Source organism: Peromyscus leucopus, chromosome 3 (assembly GCF_004664715.2).
Source record: "Peromyscus leucopus breed LL Stock chromosome 3, UCI_PerLeu_2.1, whole genome shotgun sequence".
NCBI classification, from domain to species: Eukaryota; Metazoa; Chordata; class Mammalia; order Rodentia; family Cricetidae; genus Peromyscus; species Peromyscus leucopus.
Window position 1 is genome coordinate 3,792,450 of NC_051065.1, and position 16,849 is coordinate 3,809,298.

At 39.0% G+C, this 16,849-nt stretch overlaps 1 long non-coding RNA gene across 1 annotated transcript in view; it reads right to left on the minus strand.

The window, feature by feature from the left end:
- The window catches only part of LOC119087572, a 49,988-nt gene that overhangs the window by 9,032 nt on the left and 24,107 nt on the right, over window positions 1–16,849 (minus strand). Inside the window, exon 2 of the long non-coding RNA XR_005091030.1 lies at window positions 6,772–6,807. This is a non-coding gene — a long non-coding RNA (uncharacterized LOC119087572). The remainder of the gene's footprint in view (window positions 1–6,771; window positions 6,808–16,849) is intronic.

The following is a 16,849-nucleotide window of genomic DNA, read 5'->3' on the forward strand; positions in this document are numbered from 1 at the left end:
ATGGGAAGGAGCAAGCTGCCTGGTCCTTTAACATCATATGAGTCAACAAAGTGACATGTATGTCAATAGCATAAAAATAAAGGTATGAGTTGTCATTACTTATCTAAGATGAAATTGAAAAATAATTGCTATGTCTAAGGAAGACATTACAGCAGTAAAGAGCATGGATAAGAAATAAGTCTGATTGCTTATTCCATCTGTTCTCCATGGAGTCCTTGGGAATCTGTCATTATGGTTTCACTATGTTTTTCCCCAACTCCATACCTTCACATGCATATCTCATGTGAAAACTCAATACTCAACATTAGATAGATGTCTGGTGTTTCATTATAATAATGCACAGATATCCATTGAACATGAAACTGGGGAAGACAATAAGGAGTCTGTGGAGAAAAAACCTTAGGTAGAGGGGAGAATGAAAGCCAAGTTCCGGGAGCAGCAACCAATGTGGTCTATTTGAAAAGCAACAGAAGATGGGGCAAGAGAAGCAGAGCTTGATGTACGAATAAAACTCACAGGATCTATGAGCCAACTTAAATATTTCAGCTTTTCTTACTGGGGAAATAGGAAAATAATGAGTTTAAGAGTGCATCAACATGATGTGAAGGGTACTTTTTAAAAACACAACCAATAACAGCCAGAACAACATGGCTCCACTGGAGCCCAAAAAATCTACCACAGCAGGCCCTGGGTGCTGTAACATAGATGAAGCTCAAGGCAAAGTCCTTAAAATAGTTTTTATGAATATGATAGAAGTCCTTAAAGAAGAAGTGAGTCAACCTTTTAAAGAAACCTATGGAAACACAAGCAGTGGATGCAAAGGAATAAAACACTTCAAGACCAGAAAGTAGAAATAGAACCATTAAAGAAAACCCAAAATAAGGAAAACCCAAAACTGGAAATAAAACATCTAAGAACGGAACACCAACCTCAGAGACCAATCTTACCAAAGAATATAAGAGATGGAAGAGAGAATCTCAGGCACTGAAGACACAAGAAGAAATGGATGCCTTGGTCAAAGAAAATGTCAAATCTAAAACATCCTGGCACAAAACATTCAGGAAATCTTGGACACTATGAAAAGACCAAATATAAGAATAATAGGAATAGAGGAAAAAGAAGAAATACAGGTCAAAGGCACAGAAAATATTTTTCAACAAAATCATAGAAGAAAATTTCCCTAACCTAAAGGAGATGCCTATCAAGGTACAAGACGCATACAGAACAACAAATAGACTGGAGCAGAAAAGAAATTCCCATCTGTATATAATAATCAAAACCTTAAACATTCAGAACAAATAAAGTATATTAAAAGCTGCAAGAAAAAAATGCCAAGTAATATATAAAGGCACAACTATTAGAACAATACCAATTTCTCAATGGAAAATTTAAAGGCTAAAAGGGCCTGGACAGATGTTCTACAGACTCTAAGAGACCATAATTGCCAACTCAGACTACACTACCCAGAAAAACTTCCAGTGATAATAGATAGAAAAAATAAGGTATTTCATAATACAACTAAATTTAAGCAATATCTAGCTATCAATATATCTCCACAGAAAATGCTAACATAATGAAGTTAACCACACCCAAGAAAACACAAGGAATAGATAGTCCCAGGTGAGCAAGTCAAAAAAGGAGAAATACACATATACACTTGCAGGCACATCACCACCACCACTACTAAAACAATAACAAAGCATCAGGAATCAGCAAACACTGCTTATTGATATCTCTCAATATCAGTGGTCTTAATTCCCCAATAAAAAGGCACAGACTAATAAAATGGATGTGAATACAAGATCTATCCTTCTGCTGCCTATAAGAAATACACCTTAACATCAAGAATAGACATCATCTTAGGGTAAAAGAATGAGAAAAGTTATTCCAAGCAAATTGATCTAAGAAGCAAGCTAGGGTAGCCATTTTAATATCTGACAAAAATAAACTTCAAACTAATCAGAATAGAAACGGAAGGACACTACATATATAAAGGAAAAATCCACCAAGAGGACATGGCAAATCTTAACATCTATGCAGCAAACACTAGGTTCCTAAAAGAAATGCTACTGCAGCTTATATCACATATTAACCCTCATAGTGGGAGACATTAATACCCAACTTTCATGAATAGACAGGTCAAACACAAACACAAAAGAAAATATCTTCTTAGCAGCTCATGGAACATTCTCCAAAATTGAACACATACTCAGATACAAAACGAGTCTTGACAGATACATGAAAATTGAAACAACACCTTGACATACTTAAAAAAAACCTATACCCCAGAAAGTTGGAAATTCTAAAATAAATGGATAATTTTCTCAATATATGGGGAGATTAGTTGTTAAGTCAATGATAACCAAGCTATAATCTGTGGAGCCATAGAAGATATATATAGAGTAAGAGACTGAGCAGGGACAGACAGGTCTCCTTAGGAAAGAGAAATAGAATTGACAGATGTGAATGAATGGGGTAGAGTGGATGGAGCAAGAAGATCAAGTAGAGTATGGGAGGTGATATGGGGAGAGATACCTTAAGAGCCATTTGAGGAGTAGTGTGGAAAGTATGAAAACCTAATACAGTAGAAGCCTCCATATATATATGGAAGCAATATTAATGAATAGCCAAATTATGAAGGAGACAGAGCCCCAAATGGCTATCTCTTGTCACCAAAGGAAGCTTCTAGTACTGGGATTGGGTTACATCTAATGGAGTTGTTGGCCAAAGGAGTCTCATACGAACCCCCAAACAACTCCAGCTGTTGCCAGGCCTATAGGTTGCTCTCCACAGTCTGACAGCAAGGCCCCATTGCTGAAGACAAACCTACACAACTCACTGAACAGGGAGAAGTTGAGCTGGTCCCTACATAGAGCCTTTGGTACATCTTTGGTACAGGAAGATACTCTGCATGCTACAAAAAGAGAAACATGAACATCCAGCTAACCACAAACCCTTTGATCTACAATGGTGTCCTGTCTGCAAGAAATGCTAGTGCAACAGTAGCACAACAGTAACACAAAGCTTGCGGGTGTAACCAACAAATATTTTATTTGACTTAAGGCCTACTCCACCAGATGAAACCCATTCCTGAAACTGCTTACTGACTAAGAGGCTGAGAATACATAGCCCAGTTACCTAGGGTAAAATCACTGTCCCCCCACCCCCCAAAAAACAAAAAACAAAAAACAAAACAAAACAAAAAAAACCGGTAGCAATAAAATGACTCCTAATGATGTTTTTCTATACTGATCAATTAGTGCCTTGCTTAGCCACCATCAGAGAAGCTTATTCCTGCAGCAAATGGGAACAAATACAGAGACCCACAGCCAGATATTATGTAGAAAGTGAGAGACCTTTGAAAACTCAGCCCTAGATATGATGTCTCCATCAAATCCCTCCCCTCAAGGACCCCTCTGGACCCCCAAGAAGAGGAGGCAGAAAAAGTGTAAGAGCCAGAGGGGATGAACCACATCAAGGAATTAAAGTCCTATAAATCAACATGATTGCCACACACATGTACTCACAAAGACTGAGACAGAATGTGCCGGGCCTGCAAGGGTCTGCACCAGATAGACTCTTAGAGCTGAAAGGAAAAGCGAACACATGCCCCCATCCCTAACCCAGAAGCAATCTTCATTGATAAGCTCTTGCAAAAGAAAATTTAGTTACCTCCAACAGAGTCTCACTGGGAAAAAAAAAAAACTACTCTTAAGGGTAGGATGCATGCTGTACAGTAGATGGCCAACAGAAAACAAACTCAATGTCGTCTTTGGAGATTCCTTGCCTCATAATGTGTCAGGGCTTTCCTTTTTTTTTTTTTTTTTTTTTTTTTTACTCTTATTATTTAAATTTAAACTTTTTTTTTTTTTTTTTTTTTTGGTTTTTTGAGACAGGGTTTCTCTGTGTAGCTTTGCCCTCTTCCTGGAACTCACTTGGTAGCCCAGGCTGGCCTCGAACTCACATAGATCCGCCTGCCTCTGCCTCCCGAGTGCTGGGATTAAAGGCGTGCGCCGCCGCCGCCGCCGCCGCCGCCACCGCCGCCGCCGCCACCACCACCACCCGGCTAAATTTAAACTTATTTTTATTTATAAATCTTTTATTCTCTCTCTCTCTCTTTTAACCATACAGGTCTTTGTGTGCATATTATGGCTTCCTGTTCAGAGTTTTTATTGGGTTCTTGAGGGTTCAAACAATAGATTCTCTATTTCTTGTGCTTTCTTTTGGGCTCCTTTTCTTCTGTTTGTTTCCCCAAATTCTTACATGTTAATTTTTTATTTATCTTATTATATTATTTATTTTACATTATTATTATGCCATAGAAACCTGTTTTCTAATGACATACAAAAAGGAGGTGGGTCTCGATGGGAGAGGAGGTGGGAAGGAACTAAGAGGAGCAGAATAAGAGGAAACCATAATCAGGATTTATTATGTGAGAAAAAAATGATCTATTGTCAATAAAAGGGAGAAAACATTCTGAATGGAGATCAGTAGTGGCCAGGATGGGAGCAGAAAAATTTTTACCAAGTGACTTCAGATATCTGACTAAGTGGAAGGTGGCAGGGCACAGCATGAAGGAAGGCTGTGAAAGCAGTGAGATGTGGTCAGACTCTCGACATAGTTTAAATACAGTACTGTCAGGATGAGCTGGTAGAGCTGTTGGTGACAGGTTTCAAGTCATTGCTTTCTCCACCCTGTTTCATTTCACCTTCCCAACAAGCCTGAGGAGTGATTGTTGAGATACTTGTTGTGGGCACAAGCTCTCCATCCACAACAGAGCAACAGAGTATTGAACCTTGTTCTTCCCAGCTGCCTTTGCTACAGGAGGTTTTCTCTCTAAGTCTTCCTTTCACCCCATGACATATTCTCAATATCAGAACAAACACAGTGGTTCCTTTCCCAGAGTCTTTCTAGTACGTATCTATATCCCACTAGGCTTTGCGAAATTTCCCAGAATTCTTATAGAGGGTCTGCATAGTGAGTACACTGGGAAGAAAAGTCAAATTGCTGTGAGCAACCACCCCCTATTTCACTGATGGACCATTTCTATAGCTTCCTCTCTGGGTCCACTCTCCAACTCCATCCATCCCTACATCCATACAATAACTGTACTTGTGAAATATGCTAATTAGGTGTAGTTTCCAGTATTTTATAATGTGGAAGGGTAAAAAAATTTGGCAATGGATAAAAACTGAAACTAAAATTTAGTCTTCATAAAATCTAGCTCCTAAAGCCCCACATCTTCCAATGACGTCATTTTTGGTTTTGCCTTTGCCTCTCAGTATAAAAGAACTGTCACTTTGTGCTTTTAAAACACCTCTGGGACAGGGTTAGGGGAAAAGAGGCTTTGAGGGAGCTGAGGCAAAAGGCAGTTTTTAAGTAGGCAAGTTGTTTCCCTGAGCATAATTAGGGTTTAAGCAGCATGGCGCTCATTTTTCTTCCTTCACTCTATGCTTGCAGAATAATGAGAATTAACAGCATTTTGACTGAAACTAAATAGAAAGCGATTCCAACTTAGTACCTTAGAAAACCAAGCTAATTTCCATTCCTGGGATAAACAAATCCTCAAAGGCCAATAAATGAAAACTCAAATACGATCCTGGGCAATTGCATTCACTTTAAGTCCTACTTGCTCTTTTATAAAGGCAAGCGCAGTATGGGAGGGTGATTATTTGGTCTCAAAACAACCCTTTAGTTCACTCTGAGATTCTGAAACTGGTGAGCCTGTGCAAAGAGCCACAGAATTCTGTTCTCATGCTGGATTTGGCATGCAGGATGCCTTTCTCCCTGAGCCAACATGGCACCAATATAAAGTAATTTGGCTGGATTGATTTCCTCAGGAATTGGGTCGTAATGTATTTTAGTATCCTCACACCCCGTGTAGAGCGGAAGGCTGTCTCAGTGCACCTACTGGTTATTGCCTTTGCATGTGATTCTCCTTTTGTTGTTGTTTGTTCTTTTGTTTGTTTGTTTTTAACTTGGTCACTTTGTCTTCTGTAAAATGAGTCTGAGTAGTTAGCTGGAGCTGTGGTGAGTAGGGAGGATGCATAAGTGTTCTGGTCATTATGCACTGTGTCTCATAAAGACAGTGATATCCACCCTTAGTCCAGTGCTCTGCTCGTGGGGTTCTGTCCTGCCATTCTGAAGAATGGCAAGTCTTACATTAAGATCAATCAGCATAATGATTTTTCCCCCTCAGTGAGTCTGTAATAATGATTTTAGAAGAAAAATAAAAAGTGTGACCTTCTCATAGAATCCCAATAAAGTGCTAATTGGCAAGTGCACAAAACAAATAGATCTGGAGTGTGGTCAGTCAGTTACCAATAAAAATCTACTTGTTACTATGCAGTAACATTCATTCATTCATTCACTTATTCATTCATGTCTATATATTAATTATAGTCACATGAAAAGTAAGTATTCTGGAGTAACATGCTAGGTTATTGGTTACTATCAATTATGTCAATTGTGGTAGGTTAAATTATTCAAAAATATTTATATGCTGGGTTTAGTGTGTGGCTTTCTTAGGACATATGTCTGCCTGAGTATAATTTTTGCCCTTTGATTTTGAGCTCAAGGATTTGTCCTGTTGGTCAGGGAAAAGTTAATAAAATCAAAGTGTAACTTCATGATTTCTGCCATGGCTACCTGATATGTTTTAGATGTAAAGATTCCCAAGGATCTGCCTGTTAAAGAACTGGACCCAAATTTGACACTATTGAGTTGTGGTAGAGAATTAAAGAGATGGAGACTCAGTGATAAAGCACTCACCTGGCATGTGTAGAGTCGTAGATTCAATCCCCAGGCCTGAAAAGGGAAGAGAACAAAATAAAGAGATAGGACCCTGTGAGAGATCTATCTTTAGGACAATTGAGAAGGCCCCTTCAGCTGATCTGCATACATATAGGAATATATTGTTTAAGTCAGTATGTGTCTAGAAGGGTCATTACTATGCAGTTACAGCTAGATAAGATAATGGGTACCCAGTGTTTAAATGTACTATGCACTGTCTCATTTAATGCTGATTTCAAGTCCCTAGACTAGATATTATTATTCATATTTTGAAAAAATAGCATCAAATAGGTGATCTGAACTTTCAAACCAATAAAGCCCTTTTATGACTCCAGAGTCAGTGGATATCAAATGTTTTTAAAATAAAATTATTCATTAAAATTAGCTGGGTGTAGTGGCACACACCTTTAATCGCACTACTCAGGAGGCAGAGGCAGGTGAATTTCTGTGAGTTTGAGGCCAGCCTGGTCTATACAGTGAGTTCCAAGATAGTCAGGGCTACATGGTAAGACCCTATCTCAAAAAAAAATTATTTATTAAAATTAACAATTAGCTTAGAAGCTGTTATCCTTAATTTTCATGATTGGTTCCTTTCCATCATTTGGGTTTCAAAAAAGTCTGCAGTAAAGTGTCTTCCTCTCTGTTATTTTCCTTCTCACTTCCTCCTTTGTTTTGTCAGAGTGTTATTACAGTTTGGAAATGTTTTATTCCTTCCTCTCTATGGTTCCCATGTCAGATGTAATTCTTTTAGGAAGAGAACATGCTCATCTAGTTGACTTTTGTATCTTATGCATCTAGTCAGAGCGTGGTAACTGGCATGTAGCATGTACTCAGTGAATCTGTGCAGAAAGAATATATCAACAGATGAGAGATGGGATGGGGATATGGGTGGAGGCTGGAGAGCAGAGAACTACAAGCTTGGATACTTTGAAAAGTAGCCCTGAGTAACAAGAGCCAGATTTAGGATTTGATACATGGGATACGAGAGAGGGCTATATACGTATACGGAAGAGAGTAAGAAGAGAAATTTGTTCACTTCGGGATTATACATAAAGCATGCCCTGGGTAATCAAGATTCTTTCCTTTTTGATAAACTCCAGTCAAATATACACTACAAAAACCACATCACTGAGTGGGCATTACTAATTTTTAATTTGAAATGGATGGGTATTTTTTTAGGGTTTGATAAAAGAAGCCAAGAGGAAAAGTCTCGAAGTAAGTGAAGTGAAGGAATCAAGGGGTTGCATCAAACAAGACCTCCATTGAGCTCTCTTCTCAGCTGCTGAATTCACCTTGGATTCTGGTAAGTTGTGAGAGAGGAAGTCATACAGCAGACCAGAAAATGATAATGACTTTCACTGGCGATTTCTATGAGGTCTTTTTTCTACCTAATTTCTAGCAGACTACCACCCACAGGATTTACAAAATGCCTTGTTTGCTTCTATGGCTTTCTAGTAAGCTTTCATTATGATCAAAGGACTCACTAATGGCACCTAAAGACATGTCTCAGTGATTATGAACACTTACAGAGGACCTAGGTTCAATTTCCAGCACCCACATGGCAATCTCACAATTGTCTGTTACTGTAGTCCCAAGGCATCCAGTGCCCTCTTCTGGCCTCCACAAGAACCAAACTAAATAAAAATGTGTGTGTGTGTGTGTGTGTGTGTGTGTGTGTGTGTGTGTGTGTGTGTGTGTATGCATGTATGTATGTATACCATGTGCATGTATATATATATATATATACATGAAGACAAAACAAACACATGAAGTAAAAATAAATACATATTAAGGGACTCAGTGAACAATCAAAGAAGTATTTAACAGTGGCCCCAGGTTGATGGAATTCATTAGTCTTATCATGTTCCACACCATTTGGAGGCAGCTAGCTAACCATGTAGAATGGTCCTTTGAAGACAGGTATAGTGCCAACTGGGTGTGAATATCTTGCATGGGTAGCAAAGGTTCTCCAGAAGTCTGTATTTATTCTAAACCAGTATTTAATATTAATCTCTCTTTCTCTGAATTCATGGGTAGAAATAAGAGTGGCACCACTCATCAAACTGGTTAATCCAATTGTCTACTTTTAAATCTTTGGTTTCTTGGCTTGGCAGCCTTAAGCTTTGATGATTACACATCTTAATTCCAGAGATAGGAACACTTCCAAAAGTAGATGTGACAATTTCCTTTTAACTAGAAGTGAAAACTGATGTTCAGCCATTGTGTGTTTCTCATGCTTCTGAGTCAACAACCGAAGAAGAGAATTACCATGTGGGCTGTAGTGATTGATCTGAACTACTAAGAGAACACAGAAATTCTCAACAATGGGACAAGAAAGAGCAATGTCTAAATCAGAAGACATTTCTTGGGGTCTCTCAGTCCTGACAAACTCTACAATGAATAAATGGGAAAGTACAGAACTGAATCATGGCTGGAGTATAAATGTCCCAGCATCCCCAGGAAGGAAGGACTTGCTCACCCTGCTAAGCAAAGAACTAAGACTGCCTAAGTCTCTTGATGAAGGCGAGAATGGAAAATAAGCAGTTATAAATGAAACCATGACCAGCTAACTACTTGAGAAGTGAGAATATATAACACTCATATTTTCTCCTTATTTTGTTAATGTCTGAGGGTATAATACATACACTAAGTATATACCTATGCTGTCTTTCTTCTATTCCTTGACCACATCATACAGGATTTATTCATTTTATATAATATTACTTAATTATAATTCATTTTAAAGCATTTTCTGAGATTTGTATTAATGGCTTTCTAGTTCTCAGGCTTGCAGATGCAGACTGAATTGTACCATTAGCTTTTCTGGTTCTTCAGCTTGAGATGGCAAACCACGGGGTTCTGAATTTGTTTCCACAAGTAGTTAAGTCAATGTGAATTTCTTTTTATACATCTCTATCCTACATGTCTATAGGTTCATCCTCTCTGGATAACCCTCGCTAATAGAACACAGGATTTGGAGATGTCACAACAAATTTTAAATGTGAAAAGGAAAACTTGAATGAGTTTTTGAAGATGTGTATGAAGTAAAGGTAACATAGCAAGAGACAGGAGAAGTTATAGTAGAAGTTATTGAGACAGGAAAACTAAAACACACAGTTATTTGAAGAGAGTAAAAGGCTCATACTAGTCCTTTTAGATATCTGCCTTCTTTCTATTTTCTTATTGTTTCGATTCCTTCTACTAGAATTGCTTTTCTAACACATACATTTCCTTAAAGCCAAGTTTAGTATGTGTTGGATTACATATACCAAAATGTACACACTGAAGTCTTTTGTCATTAGGTTTAGGAATAGATGAATGAGGTGGGTTTTGTTCAGCTTTTCTTCATTATTTTCTGGCATTTATGATTGTCCTCTGTTCTGTTTGCCATGTTCTTAATTGTCATGGTCAGGATGATGAAAGAGTTTCATACCACAGATGCTGACAACAAGCACATTTGTTGCTTTGGAAAAGGCAACTCCAGTCTGTAGATAAATGAATGTTTGAAAACATATAACAGAGATTGTATTTATAGACAAAACAGCTTATCTGATGTTCTGGAGTTCAGGCTGAGAATATCTGACATAAGGAATGACTTCCATCCTGATTCTAACAAGAATATTAATTGTTCTCCTCTTGCCTTGCATCTGGTGCCACAGTACAAACCTTGTTCCTTTAATTAGATTTCAGGAGCTTGAGAAAATGTCCATGCCTGATCTGAATTGTTTCTCTTGGTGACATTATTAAGTTTCATTTCAGCAGTCTAGAGGTAAAAGTCATCAACCAATCAGCAAGTTCACACAGCATCCCTACTATGCAGTTGGCTTTGTGTTAGGAGTGCTCTAGGAGCACATAATTGAACTGAGGAGGTAAAATCTGCACATATGTAGTAGTAAAAAAACAATGAGGGCCACATCAAGTAGAACTGACTTTCAGTACAGCAAAACTTTAGAGAAAGGAGAAGTCAGCACAGGGCAAATAGCCAAAGATTTTTAAAATTATTGTTTTCAATCAATTGCTATCATTATAACAACAATGGCTAGCATTTTTTGAACATTTTGTGTTCACCACAGGCCAGGTGGTATGCAAAGCACTTTGTGAGCCTTCACTGATTTAATAACCTATTACTATTCCTACTTGTGGAAAAAAAATGCAGTCTTATTAACCCCCATTTATAACTGCAGATATTTAAGGTGGTTAGGTAATTCATCTATAACCATTAGACCTATAAAAAGCCAGAAATCATCATTTAATGTAAGTTTTTATAATCCCAAAGCACTATACCCATTACCAAGATTTAGGAAGGTATTTCCTCAGATTTGTAGCAGGCTGCAACAGGTAAAACACGTCTCTGAAATGTATGGAGATTTCAATTGTAGGGTAGAAGAGGGAAGGCATTTCTGCAGAAGTCTATGTAGACATCTAGAGACACAGTGGAAAAGAGCGTGTGTGAAAGAAGACATTTGTGCCTGGAGGGTTGGGAAAGCCTGGGTAGGTCCGTTTTGTACAGCTATACTGCAAGTCTGTACAAAGCAGTTTGGAGAAAGAAGCCATTTTCCAATATGACACCGGAGGTGCTGTTTAAGAAATTACTGTAATCTTAGACATCAAAACCTTTGCATCTAATTAAGTGGTAAAGACTCCAAGGAGCAAATGAGTCAGAGTAATAGAATATGACTAGGCAGTTTTTCTGTCAGGTTTGGTGTGTTCATTGCTATCATCCTTGTTCAGCTGACATTTGGGCAGTCATGTTGATGAGACTTTGTAGCTGTAGACTCTGACATTACTAGAAGACGCAATCTGTGGACTGAACAGTTTATATTTAGGAATATATATGTATATACACGCAATAACTATTAGCAAAAAAAAAAGATACCGTGAATTTGAAAGAGAGCACTGAAGGGTATATGAGAGTGTTTGGAGGGAGGAAAGTGCTGTAATTACTTAAAAAATAGGCAGTGGTCATTTTTCTTTAATCCACTCCCAACAACATCCCTGAACATCTATACATTATTGTGATAAAATGCCTGGAGGAAACAACTTAAAGGAAGGAAGGCTTACTTTGAATTGTGGTTTTAGATTGGTTAAGGTCAGCAGAGCAGAAAGGAATTGGCCAAGCTTCTCAAAGGAAGCATATAGTGGAAGCTGCTGCCATGATAGCTGATTAGGAATCAGAATGATCAATCGGGGTCTAGGTATAATCTTCGAGGGTCTGACACTCATGACTTGTTTACCCCAGATAGACCCCACCTCACAATGATTCAGAGGCCTTGTTTTTCTCTCAAACAACACTACACACCAGGAGAACAAACATCCGAAACAAGAGTCTGTTGGACGCATTTCATGTTCACAACACAATAATCTAGTGCACTCAATGACAGAAACTGTGGAGTTGCAAAGAAAAACGCTGGATTCATTCCCTCAAGCAGTCTTCAGTCTAGTCAGGGATCTGGACCACAGGTAGTTAGAATGCATGAGTGTGGGGTTCCCTGACCCCACCGAAGAATTAGGCCCACCGCCACAGCAGACCTTGACTGAGGAGGGGTAGTGTGCCACCAGCCCATCACCCAGCCTCCCAGTACCTAGAGACAATCAGTCGCAGTGGGGAGCCATGTCAAGCAGGAACTCATTTACTAAACATCAGCACACCCTTTATAAAGCACCAAACCACAAGCCTCTAGGGGCATAGCTCAGCATGATGATCACGAGGAGGCCATGCACCTGTGCCATCTCTCCTGATCCCAAGAGCCAATCATAACTTTTGGTAAGCAAGTTAGGTCCCCGCCCGGCTCACTTCCTCTCAGCGCCATCTTTGGCTTTTGCAGCCTCACATGTGCTGGACCCACACCTGAGAATCAAGAGAAGGTGAAGAAGCAGTTCTTTGAAGAAACACATACCCCAAGAAAACAGAAAACTGAAGGTCATAATTTTTAGTTTATTGTTATATTTGAGCATTTACCATAAACTAGGAGTTGATAAAAATGTAGCTGTAGGAAAAAAGATAGAGGTTAAAAAGATGAGTTCAGACTGACATAAAAGATCAAATAAGTCTAATTAAGACTGTAGAGTTTGGTAACAATTAACCAGACACAAAAGAGAGGTAACATTCTTACCATTTGGGGAAAAAGAAAAGGCACATTTGAATGTTGCATTTGGATTAAAAGCAACATAACTATAAATAACTAAAGACAGCCCAGAGATGTTGATACAAAAGGAGTAACCGGGATCATAATATTGAAGACGCTAGAGAAGGAGCTCAGGGAAGACTTAGAAAGATTTGCTGTCCATCGGGCTGTTGTGATTGGACAATAGAAGTCTAGTAAGAGGAAGAGAGTGATAATTGAATATGAAACGACAGAGAAGAGCATGGGAGTCAGGGAAGAGTCAATTCAGAAAGCTCAGCTAGAAGCCTTGGCCAACACTGAGTTGATTTGTCTCCTGCCTCAGTACAGGAGAAGCATGTCAGGGCAAACGACAAGACGGGCAAAGGAGATGGTGCTCGCTTACACAACCTGGCCACTACATCACTGTGTTTAGAACTTCAGTGCTCATAATAACAGAAATTCCAGTAACAGAAACCCTTCTCCACATCAAAAAAGGGGGCTTTAGGGGACAAAGTAGGCACAAAGTAGGTTGTGCCCACAAAACATTGAACAGTCAAATTTTTATTTCAGGCAAAATTCCTGTAAGAAATGGAAATCACGAAAAGGAATTTGAAATAAGAGAATGGGTTCCTTTAATGCTAATAAGACCAGAATGTGCATTATAACTTGGAAGACATGTATCTGACAATGGAGTGTATTGAGAACATACGAAAAGTATTTTCAATTTGATAATAACAATAACAGTAGGAAGAATTGGATAACAAAAATCCCGATTTAAGTACACATAAAAACTTTCAGATTTCACCAATGAACACACACATACACACACACACACACACAGTGTGTGTGTGTGTATGTATGTATATATAGGAATTTATAATATGTTCACAAAAAGAACACATCACTATTCAATAGAGAAATAAAACTTTAAGCTATATATAGATACCAATACATATATACCAGAATTATTAAACTTTTAATCACTGATAGTACCAACTGTGGGTGATAATACAAAAAACTTGGCCTTACACTCCACTAACAGATATACAAAATGATAAAGCTTCACCAGGAAATACTGTGGTAACCTTTTAAACAAGTGATGCTTTCCAAATGCTCAAAAATCCTGTTCTTAAGTGTTTGCTCAAAATCAAAGAGGACATAAGTTCACAGAAGACATAATGCAAATGCTCTTAACAGTTTATACATAAAAGTGAAACACTTGGCAACTGTCCTCATACCCATCACTTACATTGTGGTTGCATCTACCCACAAAACAATATTATCCATGATGAAAAGGAAGGAGATATTGGTCACATATCCAGTATAGCTCAATCTCAGAAACTATTTACTTAATATAAGAAGCAAATTGTGTGAGTCCACTTTATATGACATTCTATAAGGACAAAATCATACTCATGTGAACAAAATCCTCCAGAGCCTAGTAGATACATGGGGTTGATCAGAATGTGGGGCCAATTTACTTGTGTGGCCAATCTAAAGAGCAAACTTCTGGGTGGTTACCTATACAAGAAATCCATGATCTCACTAGGACATAAAAGGAAAAGGGAGAAGAGGTGGGGGGGTGCTAGTCATTCAGTGACCCCAAGAAAGACAAAGGGATCACCCAATGATGGAGAAATGGATGAGATCTACATGAACAGCCTGGACATGAGTGAGGGTAATGAAGGGCAAGGGTCAAGGGAAAGAGAGCTTAGGGGAGCTAGAGATCCCAGCTGGATCAAGAACAGAGAGGGAGAACAAGGAATAGGAGACCATGATAAATGAAGACCACATGAGAATAGGAAGAAGCAAAGTGCTAGAGAGGCCCACAGAAATCCACAAAGATACCCCCACAATAGACTGCTGGTAATGGTCAAGAGACAGCCCGAACTGACCTACTCTGGTGATGGGATGGCCAAACACCCTAATAGTCATGCTAGAAACCCCATCCAATGACTGAGGGATCTGGATGCAGAGATCCATGGCTAGGCCCCTGGTGGAGTTCCGGGAGTCTAATTAGCGAGAAAGAGGAGGGTTTATATGAGCAAGAATTGTTTAGACCAAGGTTGGATAAAGCACAGGGACAAATAGCCAAATGAATGGAAACACATGAACTATGATTGGCTTGATCTGTTTGGGAAGCATCCAGGCAGTGGGACCGGGTCCTGTGCACATTGCATGAGTTGTCTGTTTGAAACCTGGGGCTTATGCAGGGTTGCTAGGCTCGGCCTGGGAGGAGGGGACTGAACCTGCCTGGACTGAGGCTTTGCCCTGGAACAACCACTTTTTTTGAGAATGTATCAGATAACTATGTAGCATGAATTTTAAAAGTTCTTATTAATAAAATCAAACCTGAGTCAGGTATTGGGGTGAACTGGAAGATCAGAGAATCAGAATAAGCCACAGCTACCTCACCTCACTGGATCCTCAGCTGGTCTTGTTTCCTCAGACTGGAGGCCTCTGAGTCCTCATCCAGAATGGCTCTCAGCTGAATTGTGCTGCTAGAAGCCTGAAAGCTTAACCAGCTAAATGCTTCTAGTTTCTGATCCTCACACCTTATATACCTTTCTGCTTTCTACCACCACTCCTGGAATTAAAGGCTCACTTTCTGAGATTAAAGACGTGAGTCACCATGCTTGGCTGTATCCTTGAACACATGGATTTCTGCCTCTGGAATGCTAGGATTAAAGGTGTGTGTTATCACTGCCTATCTTAAGTATCTAGTGGCTTTTCTGTTCTCTGACCCCAGATAAGTTTATTAGGGTACACAATATTTTGGGGAACATAATACCACCACATACCTGGATGGTCTGAGGTATCCTACACTATGAAATGGACCTTGTTTTCATCGTATTATACACTAGATGCTTATAGTCTCTGAATCTATAGCTTACCAGTAAATACATTGCATGAAATGCAGCAAGCAGTTAATTAATTCAGTATATCAAACATAATATTTTTGTTCAAAAATCATGAAACCTTAAACTTAAATAGGTCAGTTGCTATCCTAAGCATGTTAACTCATTGAATGATTATAATACACATGTAAGCTAAGAGCCTCTGATATCATCAGTTTTAATAGGAAGGTTAAGTCAACACAGACTGTGAGAGACCAGCTCCCATGATCAGCTCAGGGTAATAAAAGGAATGCCTCAGAGTAGTGAGGCGTAGGAAATTTTTTATCTGAGGGTAATTAGGAACAAGTTTTAATCTATGTATGACTGGTGAAATAAGGAAACACACATGCTTTCTGAAGCTAACTTTCTCTTTTACTTCATCTTAAAAATGATCTTTGACTCTTTCTCCACACTGCTACATATCTATACACTGCTGCATAGAGCTAATTATCTTTACATACAAACATCTTTTTTACATGGCTAAACACCTTTTTTCACATACATTTTTCTCTTCTACATCTCTTTTCTATACAGCTTCATCTCCCTTGCCTCTGTACAGTTACAAATCTCCACACAGCCACAGCTAAACATCTCATTTACACAGCTCTCTCACCATACAGCACTTTACACAGTTCCTAGGCACACCTCCTCTACACAGCAGCATCTCTTTCACACAGCTCTCTCTCACACTCACTCACACACATCTTCTAGATTATAGATTGTTCACTCACTCTTTCTTTACTCACTCACTTTTTCACCCACTCACTCCCTCACACTTCTCTCATGCTTTTACTTCATCTCTCATTCAGTGCGCGTGTGCACATGCACGCACACACACACACACACACACACACACACACTGGGCAGCAGCTCTCACATAGCTCTTCATAGCCATCTCTCCCTACACTGCCACTGCTGCTCCCTCTCAGCCAAACTCTGAACAATTACGTTACATTTTCAGAGCCCTACTCATTCTCAAAACACAAGATAAGCCACATAGTTTCTCTTAGGCTAGTAATGTCATATTGGCCCATGCTCGCAGCTCTAAGTTGGTGA